This window comes from Gadus morhua, chromosome 9 (assembly GCF_902167405.1).
Source record: "Gadus morhua chromosome 9, gadMor3.0, whole genome shotgun sequence".
In the NCBI taxonomy this organism is placed as follows: Eukaryota; Metazoa; Chordata; class Actinopteri; order Gadiformes; family Gadidae; genus Gadus; species Gadus morhua.
In genome coordinates, this window is record NC_044056.1 from 26,291,361 (window position 1) to 26,311,549 (window position 20,189).

A 20,189-nucleotide genomic window follows, 5' to 3' on the forward strand; every position below is an offset into this window, starting at 1 on the left:
GATGGAGGCAATTAGGACAGGGGGGTTGGTGGAATGCCTCCGTCCCAATACCTCATCCATGAGGACCAACCAGGGCCAAGTGGCAGCACTGGGTTTCCCACCCACCCCCTGGCCTGACCCTGGACACGTACAGGTTATAAAGTTATAACAGCTTATTGTTGGTGTGATGGTTTAGAGCAGGATAACAGCTGACTGATATAAAGTTAGAACAGCTTATTGTTAGTGTGATGGTTTAGAGCAGGATAACAGCTGACTGATATAAAGTTATAACAGCTTATTGTTAGTGTGATGGTTTAGAGCAGGATAACGGCTTACAGGTTATAAAGTTATAACAGCTTATTGTAAGTGTGATGGTTTAGAGCAGGATAACAGCTGACTGATATAAAGTTATAACAGCTTATTGTTAGTGTGATAGTTTAGAGCAGGATAACAGCTGACTGATATAAAGTTAGAACAGCTTATTGTTAGTGTGATGGTTTAGAGCAGGATAACAGCTGACTGATATAAAGTTATAACAGCTTATTGTCAGTGTGATGGTTTAGAGCAGGATAACAGCTGACTGATATAAAGTTATAACAGCTTATTGTTAGTGTGATGGTTTAGAGCAGGATAACAGCTGACTGATATAAAGTTATAACAGCTTATTGTTAGTGTGATGGTTTAGAGCAGGATAACAGCTGACTGATATAAAGTTATAACAGCTTATTGTTAGTGTGATGAGCTCCATGTAACAACATGCAATCAGCATATCGAATGACATCACTAATTCAATTAAATTCAAATCACTTTATTCGTCCCTGAGGAGCAATTTAAAGGGGAGGCACATAACAGTAGCTAAAAAAGAGACACAATCAACAAACACAAACGCTACACAATCAAGCAACACACGGATCGTGACAACAACATTCAACACATGAGTGAAAAGTGCTTCATGAAGTGCTTCCATTCTAAAGTGCAGCATGTTGATGAGTCATTGACCAGCATTAAGGAGCTGGACAGCCCTGGGGGTGAAGGCTGCCTTCCTCCTCTGTGTCCGACAGCCTGGAGTCTGTGTCCTGATGGGCGCCACTCGAACTCAGGGAACAGGATATGTTGGTCTGTGCAACCCTGTCTCATCAAAATTAGGTTCCCAGAAAACTATTCGGCATTCTCAATTACGTTTGGCAAAAAAACGTATTTTGTCCGTGATTACGTTTTATTGAACGTATCGCAAATACGTTCGGTCTCAGCCTATTTTTTGCCATTTATTTACTTCTAGGATTATGTTTGTTTGAAACGTATCCCAGATATGTTGAATGTCAACGTATAGCACATTATTGTCATTAAGGCATATTTCCCTTTCGGGGAACGTTTCATTTAACGTACATAGTCTGAAACACGTATCTTGGCCGTGAATACGTTTTATTGAACAACCAACAAGGTTATAAAATACATAAATTCCTTGTTATATAGCCTACAATACATGAATTATAATTATTTGACAACTTCCCATCACTGCCAGTACGGCGAAGGTGACGGTGATGCAGGGTTGCGAGCTTCACGGGTTGTTTAAAAAACGGATTCGCGGGTGTAAACCTCAAAGGCACGGGTCACGGTTTTCTTGGGTATTTCAAAACCCAGCGCAGAAACAGTTGGGGTGTATTAATATGTATTGTATAATCTTCTTGAAAACTCAGTCAGAACTATTAAAAACCAGAGGATGGGCGGGGTTGGGCAGTGGACACACACACACACACACACACACATACACCAACCCGGTATCACGCCAAGGGGTGAAATAGATACGTTGGTCCACATCGCAAGGCGTGTTCAGGGTCACGCTTTGCCTAGTCTGGCTGAACGGAAGTGGACAGCGTCTATAGAGTGGCGAAGTCACGCCCCTTCCGGTAGAGCTCATGGGACCTGTGAGATCGAAAAATATGAATGGCTATCAATGGAGAGAAAATAATTATTTTCTGGTCCCAGTCTTTATATGCCCTGGATTACACATATGTTGTTTGTGGATTTAAATGATAATTTTTCATGCAAAGAAAACTAAAAAAAATTGTAAAGAAGTTTGATAATTTTAGGTTTTATGTGAGGCCGCTTTGTGAACTACAGCTCTTCGCTGCTCTCGACGCATGATATACGTCACCACACCCGCACTTGGAACTCGGCACAGAGATGGCACATAGAGATGGCACATAACTAAAACTCTCCACATGCCCTGACTTATAGTGGTTTCTATGCTTTTATCCTCACCTTGAAAAAAAGTGGTGAAGTGGAGCAGAGAGATCGCCATCTCTGTGCCGAGTTCCAAGTGCGGGTGTGGTGACGTATATCATATGCGTCATGAAGTACAAAGTACATGTTTGGTCATTAATGGTCTGAGAGGGCCCCCTATTGGAAAAATGACGTTGACGCAGTCCAAAGACCCCAAAGTAACCCCGGGTGACCGGTTCTGAATTCAGCAGCGGACACTTTCTTCAGTTTGGGGCAAAGTGCCCTTCATTTTGGGGGCCCCAATTCAATTTAGGGGTGGGTATTGCCAAAGAAGTCACGATTCGATTCGTATCACGATTCACATGCTACGATGCGATTCTATCACGATGCATCGCGATACTTGAATTATTGCGATGCATTGCGATGCATTGCGAATTTTCACTGAACACTGTTAAAAAAAAATTAAGCCATTACCAGTGGCTGACTGGCTGTGTATGATCTGGATAGTGTGTTCAATTGATAACTCAAAGCAACTCAATTCATACATAGCTGTATTTATTGAAAGGACTATTACTGGATACACTGACAAGAAGTGCTAAGGATCTATACAACTTAAAATAACAAAATAAGGATAATCAGTGCCGTTTACATGGCCTCAGTGGTCCTTTAAACCAATGAAATGAAAACATTCAAACATTTCCCCTTTTGGAAGTAGCTGCCATTATAACAACAATATCATTTCTTAAACATAAGAGGACAAACTGATGCCACAAAAAGTGAATAGGCTTTATAAAACTATATAAAAAATATATATATATATATATATTTTTTAATTATTCATTTTTTTAAATTAATAATCGATTCTTGGCGTCAACAATCGATGCAGTAGATCGTGAAAATTAGAATCGCGATGCATCGTCATGACGATTATTTGGCACACCCCTAATTTAATTGGGTTAACTTTTCGCACAAAGTGTGCCAAAATCTCCAATTTAGTATACCGAAAATGACCTCTTCCCTCAGCGTTGGCGAGGTGGTGGGAGGCCTTCAGGGCAGCCAGGATCAGGCGATTCTTCAGACTGAAGTCCGGGTCCTCGATCGCGGAGCAGCCGGGGCGCGCGGCGCATCCCTGGGTGGAAGCGGACGCGCAGACCCAGTGCGCGCCGCGGTAGCCACCGGAGGCCTCCCGCGTCGTGGAGGTCGGGGCCGGTCGCAGGGTCGCGGGTCAGGACGCGGAGGTGGAGGTCTCACCTGTGGCTGTGTCCTCTGGGGTCCGGCGGGGGGGCCCGGAGCCCACGCAGGGTGGCGAGGAGCCCGACGCGTCTCAGGCGCGCGGCGATGGGGAGGCCTCTAAGTCTCGCGGCGAGTAGGCCGGTCCGTAGGCCTCAGACCAGCCCTCGTGGTGGTGGTGACGGGCAGGCCCGTAGGGAGACCAGTCCCTACCGGGCTTCGCGTGTTGCTCCCATCGCCTGGGAGACGGGTGGCGTGGAGCCCAGAGGCGTTCATGTCTGTTGTCAAAATGACAGAAGCGGGCCTCCGGGGCAGGTGCAGCCCACGCGGAGGGGTTCATCAGCGGTGGGGGGTAGTGGGGGTCCCGAGGAGTCCGTGTGCGACGTCCCCGTTGGACCAGGGTCCACTCACCGTTGGTTAGGGGGTCGTTGGGATGCATGGTTCTCTTCGAGCAGTGCAGGAACTCGAACGATAACGGAAGGAAGCTAAGCTAAACTGTAAGGTAATAAGACAAGTGCGATCCAGCCAATATCCGTATTTATTTTTAGGAAATTAGGCTGCTGTATGCTAGTACGACGTTTCGTCAAATAATTGACTTCATCAGGTACAAATTTAGTAGCAATAGAAACAGACCCTATGACAGAGAATCCACGCAAGCCGAGGTAACAGGGCACAAATGTGACAGCACAAAAACAAGGAGGATAAACAGCTTTGAGATTTGAATTGGGGCAATAGGGAGGTTGAATTTTCAAATGTAATTGTGCAATAATGCAACAATGTAGCATAATTTTGTCACCAGCAGGTGGAGTGAGGAGGACCATGGTGCCTGCACCTTCCGGAGCCGCCAGCAGTGGTCGCTGATTGTCCCTAAACCGGGTGGTGTTGGACTGACAGCTCGCGACAGAATTTAATAAAAACATAATCAAATGACCCCGTTGCATTAAATTATTGCAGTGGAGGACAAATAACAAATAACAGAAAAGAATAAAAACAAAAGATCGAACGTGCCCCGAATAATAAAATGTGTAATAATGTGACCGTAAATACGGTTCAAACATTAGAAGCATCCTTATTTGCATTATATATACATTTTAAATTACATATATACAATAGGGAAGAGGAAGCAGCAGGTGAGTAGGGGATGGGAAATGAATGAGAGGGGACTGGGGGACACGGGATGGTGGAGAACGATAAAAAACGAATAAAATAAATTAAATCGAGGGCCTAGATAAAGGGGGAAGTCGCAGGAAGGGTCAATGGGGAGCCGGGAGGGTAAATGAATAAATTGGTGAAAGTAGGGGGGCCGATTGTAAGGTCGAATTAAACCGCAAAAAAACATAGCGTGTAAACAATGTTATTTTTGTACGTTGTACTACCATCAAACATCCAGGAGATGGAGCATGGAGAACCGTGGTGTTATAATGAATTTAGGTCACCAACAGGGGGTGCTAAGTGACTCCAAACCATATTAATGTTGGAGATCCAAGATGGCGGCCTCCGTGGGCAGAAACGTAAACAAAACATTAAATAAGAGCGGTATTATGGGTCACAAAAATCCAAATGTGTGACGATAAATAGTAAAAGTAGAACACAAGACGAACCAGCGGAGAACAAAACACAAAAAGCAAAAAATTTAGCCGAAAAACTTAAAAGAGTTCGGACCAAAATGGCCGCAGAGTGCGTGAAATGATGTATTTAATAAATAAGTACATAGGCCCTACTGTATAATTTGTTCTAGACTGCTTTTTTGGCGTAATTGATAAGAATTTATCGTCTACGTTATTGCATTGCTAAGCGTTCAATTTCTTTGTCTTACCTTGTGCCTTGCAGTATTTATCGTATCATTATCGACTCATTTTAATGTGTTTTATCAATGTTATCTTTTCTTTTTGTTTTTGTTTCGTGTTTTCGTTCCCCGTGGTCAGCAGGTGTCGCCAAATAGACCAAAACCATGCGTTCCTAATAAAACAGTGGGTCAAATCAATGTACTGTCGAGGTTTGAAGAGTACATTAAAGCACTTTTAAGGAATGATGTGGTAACGTGATCGCTTGAATAAATAAGAATGGCAGGGAAGGGGGGGGGGGCACAGGACATCAATAGAATAATTACACAGGGTGCATTTGGAAACCATATTAAAAGTAATATTGTTTGTAAATAGGAATGTATGAAAAATAAAAAATAGGGGGACGAAGGGGGGCTGGGGCAGGGGGGCAGAATAAACACAAACACATGGTAAGAAAAATAAGAAAGGGGGATCCTTTGTGGGGGGCCGGGGGCTGGGGTGGAGGTCATGTAAGGGGGCCTTTGTGGGGTAGGGAAGGGAGAGGTTGGGGTTAGGGTCAGGGGTGGGAGAGGTTAGGTTTAGGGCCAGGGGGCGGGGTCAGGGTAAGGGCTAGGTAAGGGAGGGGGTTGGGGTTAGGGTCAGGGGTGGGAAGGGTTAGGTTTAGGACCGGGAGAGGGTCGGGGTTAGGGTTAGGGTCAGTTGAGGGAGAGGGTTAGGGTTAGGACAGTCAGCAATTAACGACGCCAAGGTGGCGTCGCTGGCACGGGCATCATCAGGCGGCTCCCCAGGGGTCCCCGACCCACCCCAACGTTCAAACCAAGGGGTTGCATGGTCCCCAGCCTGTCAATCCAAATCCTCTCCGACCTGCGCCGTTGGGCGGCAGACCAGAAGGGGTTGGCTTCTAGCACCGACGCGGAAAGGGCCAGCCATCCGTGTTGTATAAAAATGCGCAACCAAGGGTAGGTGAGCGTCTCTTTTATGTTTGATATTATGTCGGTGCTGGTGGAAGCGGACACGTACTGTGTTTCCTGTTTCTCCTACGTATTGGGGTTCACAAGTGAGACAGCGGATCAGGTAGACACAGTTCTTCGTATTGATGCCTGCGTGCCGTTCAGTGGGGAGAACATTCCCATTGTTTTGGTTCCGGGCCAACGGAATAAAATTATAAAAATACGAGAGTCTAGTGAATCTGGGCTCCGACAAGGGGCGCAGTTTGGCCCTCACCAGGAGGTCTCTAATATTTTTGTTTCTCCTGTAGGCGGCGATGATGCCATAACCCGGAAGGTAAGTGGTCGTGTCGAGGAGATGTTAAAAGTGTGAGTTTAAAGGTTTTAAGGGAGAGACGGCGGGCCGATCGCGAATATCCCCTAAGGGCGAGGGCGTCAAACAGAATTTTAACTGCTTCCCAGAAGTCTGCAGTTCTGGAGCATATGCGCTCAAAGCGCAGGAGTTGCGGTTTAAGGAGCCCCGCGAACGTGTGCCTAGGGTGGAAGCTGCTCGCATGTAAGAGCGCGTGTGTGTCTGTGGGCTTAAAGAAAACTTTCACGTCTAAAATGAGGGACGTCATGAACTGTGGGCCTTTGAACGTGGTGGTATCGAGAAAATCAACGGAGGAAAAATGTTTGCATGATTTGAGAGTAATGGACGGATCGTGCGTGTTTAGGATGTTTAGAAATTGATCGAATTCCGATTCAGAGTGTTGCCAAACGCCCCATATGTCATCTAGATAACGCATGTATGATAGAGGTTGCAGAGGGCAGACGGCGAGCGCAGAGGCTTCCCACTGCACCATAAAGAGGTTAGCATACGAGGGGGCGAACTTCTTCCCCATAGCCGTGCCTTTGATTTGGAGAAAGAACTGATTGTCAAAGAGGAAATCATTTCTCGTGAGGTTTATCTCCAGCAAGCGAAGAAGTTAGTCGTCAGGGCGCGTGACGTCAGGACGCAGGTTAAAAGCATCACGCACGGCGCGCATGCCCCCAGCAATGTCTATATTAGTGTACAGACTGCCAACGTCCATAGTGAATAAGAAAGCGTGCGCAGGGATCCGAAGAGCACGGACCTTGGTGACGAAATCATAAGTGTCTTTTACGTAGCTCACGTGTGAGATAGAAAGAGGGTAAAGATAGTGATCCAGGTACTCAGCCGTATGGTAGGTTTCACTGCTACAGTCCGAAACTATCGGGCGCCCCGGGGGGATCTTAAAGGGCTCACTCCAGGCCACAGGCTCTTTATGTATTTTTGGTAACATGTAGAAGAGCCTGGGCCTGGGTTGCGCGTCACCCAAGAGGTAGTCACGCTGCCCGTAGGTGATGTACTTTTTTCTCCACAGGGAGTAAATCAAATCAACAATCATCGGGACGGTCGCAGTATATATGGGAGCCTCCAGTTTGGAGTAGTAGCGCGTGTCGTGCAGCTGCCTGTGGCCCTCCCATATATACTGAGACCTGTCCATGATGACAACAGCGCTGCCTTTATCGGCGGGCTTGATTACTATATTTTTGTTTTGAATTAGTTTGCGGAGAGCCTCCGACTCCTCAGGGAGGAGGTTAGCAGGGGCCCGGTTGATCCTGAAGGATTCGTGATAATAACGGAGGTCAGCATTGACCAAGCGCGCGACTTCTAACGGGATGTCATCCTCGGGTGGAACCCAGGAGGATTTGTATGTGAAGGGTAGTTTCTTCCGACGGGGGGTGATCCCGGAAATAGACGGCTAGTTTAACCCTGCGGTGGTACTGTTGCATGTCCGAGCGGACCTGTTGGTACAACTCGCACGGGTCTATGTCGGTGGAGGGAATGAACGTGAGTCCTTCATCCAAAACTGAGAATTGCGCCGCCGTAAGTAGGAAAGACGTAGAAAGATTAATAACCGAGCGGTTCCCTTGAGGTGTGTCTCGGGACGCGGGAGCGCTCAGTTTAAATACCCGACCCATTGGTTAAAGAGGAGCGCTGCCGTGTCCCGAGACCAGTGGATGTTATCACGTTCGGTGACGAACGCCTGTCTGGGCAGCGTTGGGATCTACTCGTATCGAGTGGCGATGAAAGCATTTAACTTGGAGAGAAGCTCCTGCTCTCTGAACGGGAGCGCACGGGAATAGTTGACTTCAGGAATCAGGAGCGCAGCGCAAGGGAACGCGATACGTGCCCATTTAACAGTGGTTTGGAGATTACGCACAAACGATTTCTCTAACTTGTTATTCCTTTCGTTTAAGCCGAAGCCAGGACCAGTTTGCGGACCTTGGGGTTGATGGTGGTCTTGGCCATCGCCGCGGAGGCATGACGGAACGACGCGCCAGGATAACCATCGATCTGGAGACCAGGTATGCTAAATTCAGCGAAGCGTGTGACGTTCGAGTCACGAGAATGAGAAGCGGTTCCCTAGACTGTAAGTGCCACTCTTGGCATTTCTTACCCGTGCTTGGGTGTCGGGTGGGTCGAGCGAGGGTCACAGTCGGGGTGGAGAAGGAAGAGGCGGGGCTGGCGGGGTCCCGTGCGTCAGCCGGTGCGTCGTTTCTCTCCGGGTCGGCCCGGGCTAACCCATGCGGGGGTGTCGAGCCGGAGGGCGGTGGAGGAAGAGGAGGGGGAGGAAGAGGAGAAGAGGAAGGTCCGGGAGCGGGCATGGCTGCGACTCGTCGGCGGAGGCGGCTGGACGCGAGCCTGGTCATTTGAGCCAACGGTGTGGTGCTCTGGAGAAGTCCCGGGGCTGCAGGCCGTGGAGGAGAGGGGGTAAGGGGAACGGGAGAGGAAGAGGAGGCGGGGGGGATGGGGGGGCACAGGGGCGGAGAAGAAGGAGAGGAGGAGAAGGCCAGCGAAAAGGTAGGCGACGGCAGCCTGGCCGGGGAGCGCCGTTCAGCAGGTCCTACCCCCACGTCGAGGGCACCCGGACCAGGTCCAGGGGACCGGAGGCCGGGGGCAGGAGGCGGTGGTCCAGCAGGTAGGGTGAAGTGTGGCAGCACGGCTCCAGGGGCGGGTTGCGGGAACAGCTGGACCAGAGGGACCGGAACGTCCAGAACCTCTCTGAGGCGAGAGCGCAGCGCGCTCACCGTCTCCGGGCGCAGGCGTTGGCCGAAGTGGCGTTGAGCCCAGGCCAGGGCCACGGTGAAGTTCGGGCGCCAGATGGGGTCTGGAAGGAGGAGGAGAGCACCCACCTTCTCGTCCACCGCAGCCTTGTAGTGGTCCCGGAGCAGCAGCATGCTGGTGTACCGCCAGTTGCGCGCGTCACCGTCAATCAGCTGCGCAGTCGCGGCGTTGGGGACAGCAGGGCGAATGGAGACCCTCAGGGACTCAGTTAGCCTGGCGACGACGGGAAGGGGCTCTGGGCCCTCGGCGTTGGCGAGGTGGTGAGAGGCCTTCAGGGCCGCCAGGAGTCCGGGTCGTCAGAGAGCTGAGCAGCCGGGGCACGCGGCGCCTGCCTGGGTGGAGGCGGACGCGCAGACCCAGTGCGCGCCGCGATGGTGACCGGAGGTCAGGGCCGGTCGCGGGGTCGTGGGTCGGGAAGCGGAGGTGGAGGTCTCACCTGCGGGGTCCGGCGGGGGGGCTCAGCTCGGGCGGGATGGCGAGGAGCCCGACGCGTCTCAGGAGCGCGGCGATGGAGAGGCTCCTGCGCCTCACGGCGAGGAGGCGAGTAGGCCGGTCTGCGAGGAGGTGGGTAGGCCGGTCGGCGTGGAGGCGAGTAGGCCGGTCCGTGGGCCTCGGACCAACCCTCGTGGTAGTGACGGGTAGGCCCGTAGGGAGACCAGTCCCTGACGGGCCTCGCGTGTTGCTCCCAACGTCTGGGAGACGGCTGGCGTGGGGCCCAGAGTATTCGTGTCCGTGGTCGAAGTGATGGAAGCCTCCGGAGCAGGTGCAGCCCACGCGGAGAAATCCATCAGCGGTGGGGGGTAGTGGGGGTCCCGAGGAGTCCGCCTGCGACGTCCCCGTTGGACCAGGGTCCACTCACCGTCATCTTGAAGGTGGTTCGGTTGCATGTTTCTTTTCGAATAGTTTGAATTCAAATTAAAACGGAAAGTATCTAAGCTATACTGAAATAAACTAAACTGAACTGTAAGGTAATGAGACAAGTGCGATCCAGCCAATATCCGATTTATTTGGAAATTAGGCTGCTGTGGGCTTAGTACTATGTTTCGTCAATACAATGACTTCATCAGGTACAAATAGATAGCATAGAAACAGACCGTATAATGGAGAATCCAGACAAGCCGTGGTTACAGAGCACAAATGAGAGACAACGAAAACAAATACTTTTATACAGACATGTAGGAGGGAGGGGGGACTTGAGGTCTGGGGCAGAGACATCCAATAGGGGGCCAGGGCATCAAAACAATTTCAAATTTAAACATGAAAAGCCAATGGGGGGGTCAGGTGAAGAGCCAATGAGAGGTCAGGAGGGTAAACAACTTTAAAGTTTGAATTTGGGCCAATCAGGGGGTCGAATTTCAAAAGTAATGCTGAAGGAATGCAACATTATATCACTTTGCTGTGTTTCTCCAGGTCACCAGCAGGTGGAGCCCGGAGGATCGTGGTGTCTGCACCAACCGGAGCCGCCAGCAGGGGCTGCTAAGTCGCCTTAAACCGGGTGGTGTTAAGGAAGCAGAGATGACGGCCGTAATAGAAATAATTAAAAACACAATAAAATAATACCGTTGTATCGAATTATTGCAGTGTGGGGGTCAAGGTGATACAATCCAAGGGTAAAAAAATATACAAAAACATAAAAGGCAAACTGTACATTAATGCGACCGTGATGCGGGTTCATACATTAAAAACATCGATTTTTACATGTATATGCATTTGAAAAAATGTATATAAACATAAAAGAAGAGGGAGCAGCAGGTAAGTGGGGGAAAGGGGATAAGTGAGAAGGAGGCATGGAATGGGGGGCACGGGACACTGATAAAGGATAAAAATAAATAAAAATATGGGCCTGGATGGAAGAAGGAGCCGAGGGAAAGGTCAAAGGGGAGTCGGGAGGGTGAATCAAATTGTAATTACGTGTGGGGACGGTAATAAGGTCAAATTAGACCGTTATAAAACCGTTTTGATAATGTTGTATTTTTCCGTTGCAATACCATCAAACAAACAGCAGATGGAGCATGGAAAGCCGTGGCGTTGGTGTTAGTCTGGGTCACCGACAGGGGGTGCAAAGTGACGCAAAACAATAATGGAATGGTGGACGCGGGACATGGATAAAGGATGAAAACTAATGAAATTAAATAAAAGCAAGGGCCTGGATGAAGGGAGGAGTCGAGGGAAAGGGCAATGGGGAGCTGGGAGGGTGAATAAAAATATAATTACAAGTGGGGCCGATAATAAGGTCGAATTAGATCGTTATAAAAACGTTTTGATGTTATTGTACTTTAACGTTGCAATACCACCAAACATCCAGGAGATGGAGCATGGAAAGCCGTGGCGCTGGCGTTAATCTGGGTCACCAACAGGGGGTGCAAAGTGACGCCGAACAATAAAGGTAAATATTGTGTTCGTTTAAACAGGTTTAATGCATTAAAGCTATATTAAAGGAAGAGGGGCAGCAGGTGAGTGGGGGATGAGGAATAAGTAAATAAAAGGATGACAGGGAAGGGGGGCACGGGGCATATAACAAAAAATACCAAATAATAACAGTGGGTGCAGTGGAAGATCATATTAATATAATATTGTTATTAAAGGTTGGGTATGGAATTCGCTTTTTTGGCCATTTTTGCAAAATTACTTGAAATCCTTATCATAACCCGCTTACAGCCACTGAGTTAGAAGTACTGACATGAAAATTAAACAAGTCAATCATCTGTGGAACGGGCAGGGCTCGAAAAACTCCAGCCAATCATTTCCATTGCCCCCGAGTTGCATTGGACAGTAAGTACGTCAATCAAACGGTCGTACTGCACTCCCCCTCCCCCGCGCCCCGCCCGCGACCCCTTCGTGCAGTACTCGTGACCCAGAGCTCGTGACCCAGAGCAAGCTCCTGTTTGTTGTTATCCTGCGGTAGCTACTGGAACTAGTTAATCCACATTTGGACCTAGCAGTAGAAGACAATTTCCATGGCAGACAAGACGCCACCATCCCCACCACCACCACCACCACCAGCAAAGAGAAGGAAAACTCTTTTTCAGAGAGTAATTGATAATAAAAACGCTGAAAGAGAAACTGAAATCAAGAATAATCCTAGGCGCTGCTTTCGAACGTTGGCGGCAACTGAAGGACGAGAAGGGTCTACAAACCGATGCTTGTGTGGCGGTTGACCTAGTTTCAAAGTTTATACCGCTTATACTCGGTAATACCGGTGTTGAGACGAGTGTATTACTCGGTGTGAAAATGTCCACACCGCGGCAACCCTAGTGAAAACCAGGACTTCCAATACAATTATATGAAACAAACATACATTTTCTAAAAATAGTAATGATTTATGTGACCGTTTAATGTTTATAACATCTGGTGCAACCATAGCCGCGAGAACGCATTCTCAGCAGGGGGTGCTGGAAAAAAAAACCCGGCCTGCACTAGACTCGCAACTCGTCACATTGATAAAAAAGATATATAGCAGCGCAGCTCAATTACACCAGTGCATGCGCGCACAGTTGAAAATCGATCGTTGTGTTCACTTCCTTCACACCATGGTTCACATCCAGCTGCTCACAGAACAAGTTTAGCGCACCACCGCTACCCTCACACTTTTTCATATAACCTTTTTTCAGCACTAGGTCATATGAGCATTAAATAAATGCTGCGTCTCAACATGCCTTGGACAGCAGCGAGGATGACTCGCTTTGCCACGGGCCGAAACAGTTCGGAGCGACCACAGCCAGAGCGAACACAGCGGGGCAGAGGAGTGTCAGGAAGTCTTTGGTGTACACATCAGTACGGCCTATTTGCACTACTCTTTAGTGGCAATGCAGTGTTTTATTCTGTGCCTTTTTATTTTCGTATATTATTTCAATTAATGCAATTTATTTATTCATGAAATCAAGATCTGGTCTTCAAATATTTTTTCCAAATATAGGTCGTCTAACAATTGGGTTTGTGTTTATATTCGGACCAATACGGTACAGCGGGCGCTCACATGACGTTAAGCATTTCCTGGTGCATAATGTGACGCTTCAGAACCTAAAATCCCGTTTGTCCCCGTTGACACGACAACACATAACCGGCGTTTTCAGAAATCTCCACTTTGGCCGGAGTTTTTAGAAATGATCGTTTTCTGTGATAAGACAGGGCCTCGGACAGGGGGTGTTGCAGCACCCCCAGCACCCCTACTTCCCGCGGTACTGGGTGCAACTTACAGCTGAATGTAGTGCCATGTTGTTAAACGAAAACCTACGCTAGCCTGGCTCGCTCTCGCGCATCTCTGTTCGCGCTCGTGCATGATTGCGCGTCCAGGTACTTGGAATGGGTGGAGTCAGAGTCAGCGTTGAAGGAGAGGGGGTAGGACCATTTGAGTTGTGTATTTTCAAAATCTGCTGGCGTTTCGCAAATCGAGTACCCAACCTTTAATAATAATATACATATATATATATATGAAAAATAAAAAATAGGGGGACGGAGGGGGGGCCCTGGGGCTGGGGTGGGGGGGCAGAATGATCACACATACATGTTATGAAAAATAAAAAATGGGGGGACGGAGGGGGGGCCCTGGGGCTGGGGCGGGGCCAGAGTAAAAACACACACACATGTGGTATGAAAAAAAAAAAATGGGGGATCCTTTGTGGGGGGGCGGGGGCTGGGATGGGGATCAGATGGGGGAGGGGGGTTAGGGTCAGGGGTGGGAGGGGTTATGTTTAGGATCAGGGGGGGACCCGGGTTAGGGTTAGGGTCAGGTGAGGGAGGAGGTTAGGGTTAGGATAAGGGGTGGGAGAGGTTATGTTTAGGGCCAGAGGGGGTGGGGTTAGGGTGAGGGCTAGGTGAGGGAGGGGGTTGGGGTTAGGGTGGGAGGTGGGAGGGGTTAGGTTTAGGACCAGGGGGGGGGGGTTAGGGTAAGGGCCAGGTGAGGGAGGGGGTTGGGGTTAGGGTGGGAGGTGGGAGAGGTTATGTTTAGGATCAGGGGGGGCGGGGTTAAGGTCAGGGTCAGGTGAGGGAGAGGTTAGGATGGGGTCTAGGGGAAGAGGATAAAAACCATGATGAGGGCCCGGTCTGTGGTGGAGGCAGAAGGGGGACGGGGCCAGGTAGGCTTGTGACGGCCCAGCTAACCCTGCCCACGGGCAGATTGGATTATTGGTGTTCTCCTTGTCTCTGCTCAGGGGCGTGTGATTGGCTGGAGGATAAAAGGCTATACGGATCCAACATGGGGGGTCTCTCTCCTCCTTGCGGGTTTTGGCTTCTGCTGTGTTTAGTAGAATGCTCCTATTCTGATCCACACCCCATCTTGAGTTCTTCCATTACACTGACTTACACCACACTTATATAAGGTTAATGATCTGGCAGCCGTTGGCAGCCGTTGTTGTCTAGTTGTTTAATAAATGTCCTTATTGTGATTGAAATTTCTTCTATGTGGCGTACCTAGAGCCAGTACGTTACATGTGGGGGCTCGTCCGGTCCTTAAGCCTGTATTCTGGTGAGTAAATGGATATTGCCACTTGTAGCCTGGTGGCAGAAAAGCCGTAAAATTGTCGGAATATAGTTTTGCAAAGGTGTAAAGTAGCTGTTGCATTAAAGTTCAGATTGGGGGAGTACCACGAATAGATGGTTAATTTGGATAGTAATTTGGTTAGGAGTTTGGTTTTGTTTGGTTTCGGGTAATTTCTTTGATTTGCCGTGGAGGAGGGAGTTGCATTTGCGTTCCTGCAGCCAGCATTATCTGGTTTCAGGAGCTATACCTTGGGTAGGTTGGCAAATTGGGCTCAGGTGTAGATAGTAAGTGGGAGGGTGACGATAGGTTAGAGCCTATCTGAGCTAATTGAACCCCGTGCCAGGGTAGACCGCTTACCGTTGTTTATTGTTTTCCTGCTTATTGTATTTTTTTTTGTTTTTGGTGCATCGAACGCGCTGGGGTTGCGGTTAAAGCAACTCAATTGCATGTGGATGCACTGAAGACGTGAGTTTAGAATTATTTAGGTTTTTTTTTTGTTGGTGAAAGTTAGATACGGGGAAGCTCTTTTCTTGTGTGGGAAAAGGTGTTGGTTCGCCTGTGCCTGGTTTGCTGACGTGGTAGGCGACTGCTGCGTACAGAGAAGTTGATTCGTTTTGCAGTGTCTAGCCTGAGTGGTAGTATCCGACAAAATTAGAAATGCCTAACGTTGAGTTGGATGACTTTTTTGAGTCTCCATCCGAACCTTTATTCGACAGGTTAACGAAAGATCAGTTGTGTCAGGTATCTGCACACTACCAATTTGATATAAATCTTCCAAAGGGTTTTAATAAACAAGAACTCAAAGAAGGTATAAAATCAAAATTGGTAGACCTGTCGATAATATCTATAGGTACCGTCGATTCATCTGGTCCACCGACAGCGACGTCAACGCCAAATGCAGGCGAAAAGATGGTTAGTCTGGAAAACTCGGCCGAGGTCTTAAAGCTTCAGCTTGAGTACAAGCGCTTAGAAGCCGCGGAGCAAGAGAAGGGTCGAGCGTTTCAGCGTCAGTTTGAACTCAAACGCTTGGAAGCGGAACAAAAGAAGCGAGAGTATGAGAGGGAGCGTGAAGCCTCGGAAAGAGAAAATCGGCGAGAAATAGACCTAAAACGGTTAGAGGCCGAGGAAAAGAAGCGGGTGGATGAAAGGGAAGAAAGAGAGAAAGAGCGCCTATTCGAGCGGGAAAAAATAAGAATACAACAACATATCCAAACAGAGAGGCTGAGATTGATAGATGAAGGAAAGATGCGGAGTGGGGAGGATTCTCCTGTGTCGTCGGACACGCACGGCGTTCTGTCGAGGATGATTCGATTTCTACCTAAATTTAATGAACGTGACCCCGATATCTTCTTTTCGCTTTTTGAGGGTATTGCTGATGAGCACAGTTGGAATGACACTCAGCGCACGTTATTACTGCAAACTTTCTTTACGGGGAGAGCCCAAGATGCATTTGTGGCGTTGTCATCTACAGAGCGCAAACAGTATAGTCGCGTCAAAGAGGCGGTTCTGCGAACATATGAACAAGTGCCAGAGTATTACAGACAGCGGTTCAGAAACTGGAAGAGAGGTGAACGGCAAACTTATGCTGAACTTGGTAGGGATCTTGGTGCATTTTTTACGCGCTGGCTTCACTCAGTCAATGTGACTACTTTTGAGGGATTGTGCGAATTAATCACACTGGAACAATTTAAGAATATCATCCCTGAGCGGCTGACTACGTTTATCAATGAGCACACCGTTTCAACAGTTTCTGAGGCTGCAGTGCTCGCTGATGAGTTTGAATTAACGCATAAAAGTAGAGTCAGTGACTATTTTCGTAACCGTACTCGAGAAGAACCTCGATCACACTGGACTAGTGGTAATGCAAATGAGGGTAAACAAGATCCAAAACGATTTAATGTCAATCAATGCAGATATTGCATGGAGATGGGACACTAGAAACAGGATTGTCCCGCATTAAGAGATAAAAATGTGGGAAAGTCGACCTCTACCAGATATGGCTTGTGCGCTGCCCCTGTGTGTCAGGTGAAGTATGCAAAAGTGGAGTTGAAGTCACGGCTGACAGATGGCACAGTCCCTGCTGGAGGTTCAGGTGGTGTGGTGCCTGATTGCCCTGCAGTGGAGCGGTGGAGCTCTGAGGCCAATGAACAGGTCGATGGAAGCTATGGGCCTTTCATTACTAATGGTTTCATTTCTCTTGGCGATGGTTCGAATAAGATACTCGTTAAAATATTGCGGGACACTGGCGCTACAGAGAGTTTTGTGGCGGAGACCGCTTTGCCATTTTCTGTTAACTCTAGTACTGGCAAGAGTGTTTTGATTAGGGGAATCGGGATGCAGACTATGTCTCTTCCTCTGCATACAATCTGGTTGGATTCCGATCTTGTGCAAGTGGAGGTGGTTGTGGCAGTCTGCCCGGTTTTGCCAGTGCCAGGGGTGGAGGTCATCTTGGGAAATAATCTAGCCAGAGATAAAGTGTGGCCCAGTGGGCCACACTTTACTTTTCTTTACTTTTCTTTTTACTTTTCACACTTTTTCAGACTAATTACGTTAAATGAAACGTTCCCCGAAAGGGAAATATGCCTTAATGACAATAATGTGCTATACGTTGACATTCAACATATCTGGGATACGTTTCAAGCAAACATAATCCTAGAAGTAAATAAATGGCAAAAAATAGGCTGAGACCGAACGTATTTGCGATACGTTCAATAAAACGTAATCACGGACAAAATACGTTTTTTGCCAAACGTAATTGAGAATGCCGAATAGTTCTTTGGGAACGTAATTTTGATGAGACAGGGTTGATCAGTTTGAACTGACTTATCTTCAACTGGATCAACCTCCGCAGTGGCCATGAGTCATTAGCACGTCGTCGCCATTTGTGTGTAAGGTAATGACATAATTAGACAGAGAGAGCAGGAGGAGGAGGAGGAGGAAGAGGAAGAGGAGGAGGAGGAGGAGGTGGAGGAGGAGGAGCAGCAGGAGGTAGAGGAGGAGGAGGAGGAGCAGGAGGAGGAAGAAGGGCAGGAGGAGGAGGAGGAGGAGCAGGAGGAGGAAGAAGGGCAGGAGGAGGAGGAGAAGGGGCAGGAGCAGAAGGAGGAGGAGGAGGAGCAGGAGGAAGAGGAGGGGCAGGAGGAGCAGGAGGGGCAGGAGGGGCAGGAGGAGGAGGGGCAGGAGGAGGAGGAGCAGGAGGGGCAGGAGTAGGAGGAGCAGGAGGAGGAAGAGGAGCAGGAGGAGAAGGAGGAGGGGGAGCAGGAGGAGGAGGAGGAGGAAGAGGAGGAGGTGGAGGCGAGGAGGAGGAGGAAGAGGAGGAGGAGGAGGAGGAGGAGGAGGAGGAGGAGCAGGAAGAGGAGGAGGAGGAGGAGGAAGAGGAGGAGGAGGAGGAGGAGGAGGAGCAGGAAGAGGAGGAGGAGGAGGAGGAAGAGGAGGAGGAGGAGCAGTATATAAATATTGCATCGACACAATCGTAGCAGTATAGGAAACAATGCATATTTGTCGATCCAATGAGCTCCAATGGGTTAAACTCACAATCCCACAGAGTCGTACTGTACACCTATAGTTGATACTGCAACGTTGTTGGAGTTCTGAAAATACACCAATGTTACCTATTTTGGCAAAACTCACAGTACAGTAATTGCACTGAAGTACAATGAAAAACACTACGGTAAGAAAAGGTTGAGACTGTCTTTCGGGGATGTGTTGATGAAATCAGTGCACAAGTACAAAACGGTAACAAAGCAAATATTTATTGGTTACTGTAATACAGTAAATGTTCAGCTGAACTGACTGCAAAAAAAGCTTTTTGTAGGCCAATAAAAAATATAAAGAAGAATATAAATGAGGTTAAACAGATGTACATGTACATCAGTCTGTACAGTGAGTGAGACCAATTGGTAATTGGGCGTGGCGTTCTGAAGGCCAGTGGTCTCCAGGTGAACCAAGTGGGCTCAATGAGGAGATTTGTGCTTCGAGTTTGGCCAAAATGTGATTTAGAATTTCTTTATGCGTGAAAACAATGGAATAGGGTCTTGTAGTTGATTCATGAGCTTCAAGTTTTCAGAATTGTGTGCATAGTTCCATCTTTTGTGTGTTTCGAGGAAAACGGTAAGACCTGGGACAACCGGGGAGCAGTGATTACCCCCCCTCAGCCTCACCCCCCCCCCCCCCCCCCCCCTTCCCCCGCCCTCAGACCCCCACCAAACCTCACCCCCCCCTCCCCTTTACCCCCCGTCAACCTTATCCCCCTCCCCCTCAATCCCCACCCTCCTCTGAACCTCACCCCCCTCACGCACCCTTCATGTTTGTGTGTGTGTATGTGTGTATGTGTGTATGTGTGTGTGTGTGTGTTTGTGTGTCTACAACCGACACAGAGTTGCTTATGCCACGTTTCCACTGCAGGGTGCGGAACGGATTGGTTCCGCACGGGTTGCGTTTCCACCGCCAAAAGTGGGCGTGACGCGGACTTAGCTGTACCCGTTTAGGCCTCGTTTTCAGTACTCCACCGTTGGGGTACTGAAAACGAGACGAGACGCCTGAAAGGGTCCCGGGAAATTCTAGCTACATACCCCCTCCGTTGATTGGTCGACAGAATCATCACAAAAACAAACAAACAGTAGCCTCGAGGTATTATTCTTTACAATTAACATGTCGCGTAAAACGCTTGCTTGGGCGAACAAGGAAGTGGAGACGTTCGTCTGCATTCTTGGGGAGGAAGACGTTGTTTACGATGTTTACGTAGCTGCCGCGGCGATCGACATCCGGCCTACCACAAAGGGTACTGTCGGCGGTGGAAACGCAACCTCGGAACTGAGCTGGGCTATACCGCCCCCTCCCTACCGTACCTTTGCGAACCGATCCATTCCGCACCCTGCAGTGGAAACGCGGCATTAGTCACCCTCCCTCCATGACACCCCCCCATCAGCCCCCTCCTTCACCCTTCCCCCCCGCACCCCCACCCCATCACCCTCACCCCCCCTCATCACCCCCCCTCACCCTCCCTCCATCACACCCCCACCCCATCACCCTCACCCCCCCTCATCACCCCCCCTCACCCTCCCTCCATCACACCCCCCCCCTCACCCCCACCCGATCACTCTCGACCCCCCCTCGTCACCCCCCCTCACCCTCCCAGCCCACCCTTCATGTGTGTGTGTGTGTGTGTGTGTGTGTGTGTGTGTGTGTGTGTCCAACCGACACAGAGACGCTGAGGCAGTCAACAGGTGGTCACCCTTCCCCAGCCCCAGAGTCCAATCAGACCCAGCCCAGGTGTGCAGCCTCAGCAAGTCACTCATAAGATGGAATAACAGTAATTCACATTCTGAAAGACTTTCTATTTATTTATTTTCATTTCTATAAAAAAACTTTTTTAAAACCTGTCTTTTCCTGTGTTTTAGTGACATCAGAAGTGGGCG

The 20,189-nt window shown here is 49.0% G+C and overlaps 1 long non-coding RNA gene across 1 annotated transcript; it reads left to right on the forward strand.

The window, feature by feature from the left end:
• Nucleotides 1-11,370: 11,370 nt before the first annotated feature.
• Nucleotides 11,371-14,684, forward strand: LOC115551537 (uncharacterized). Its single transcript, XR_003978047.1, has 2 exons — nt 11,371-11,682; nt 14,447-14,684. It is a non-coding gene; the product is annotated as an uncharacterized LOC115551537 (long non-coding RNA).
• Nucleotides 14,685-20,189: the final 5,505 nt, after the last annotated feature.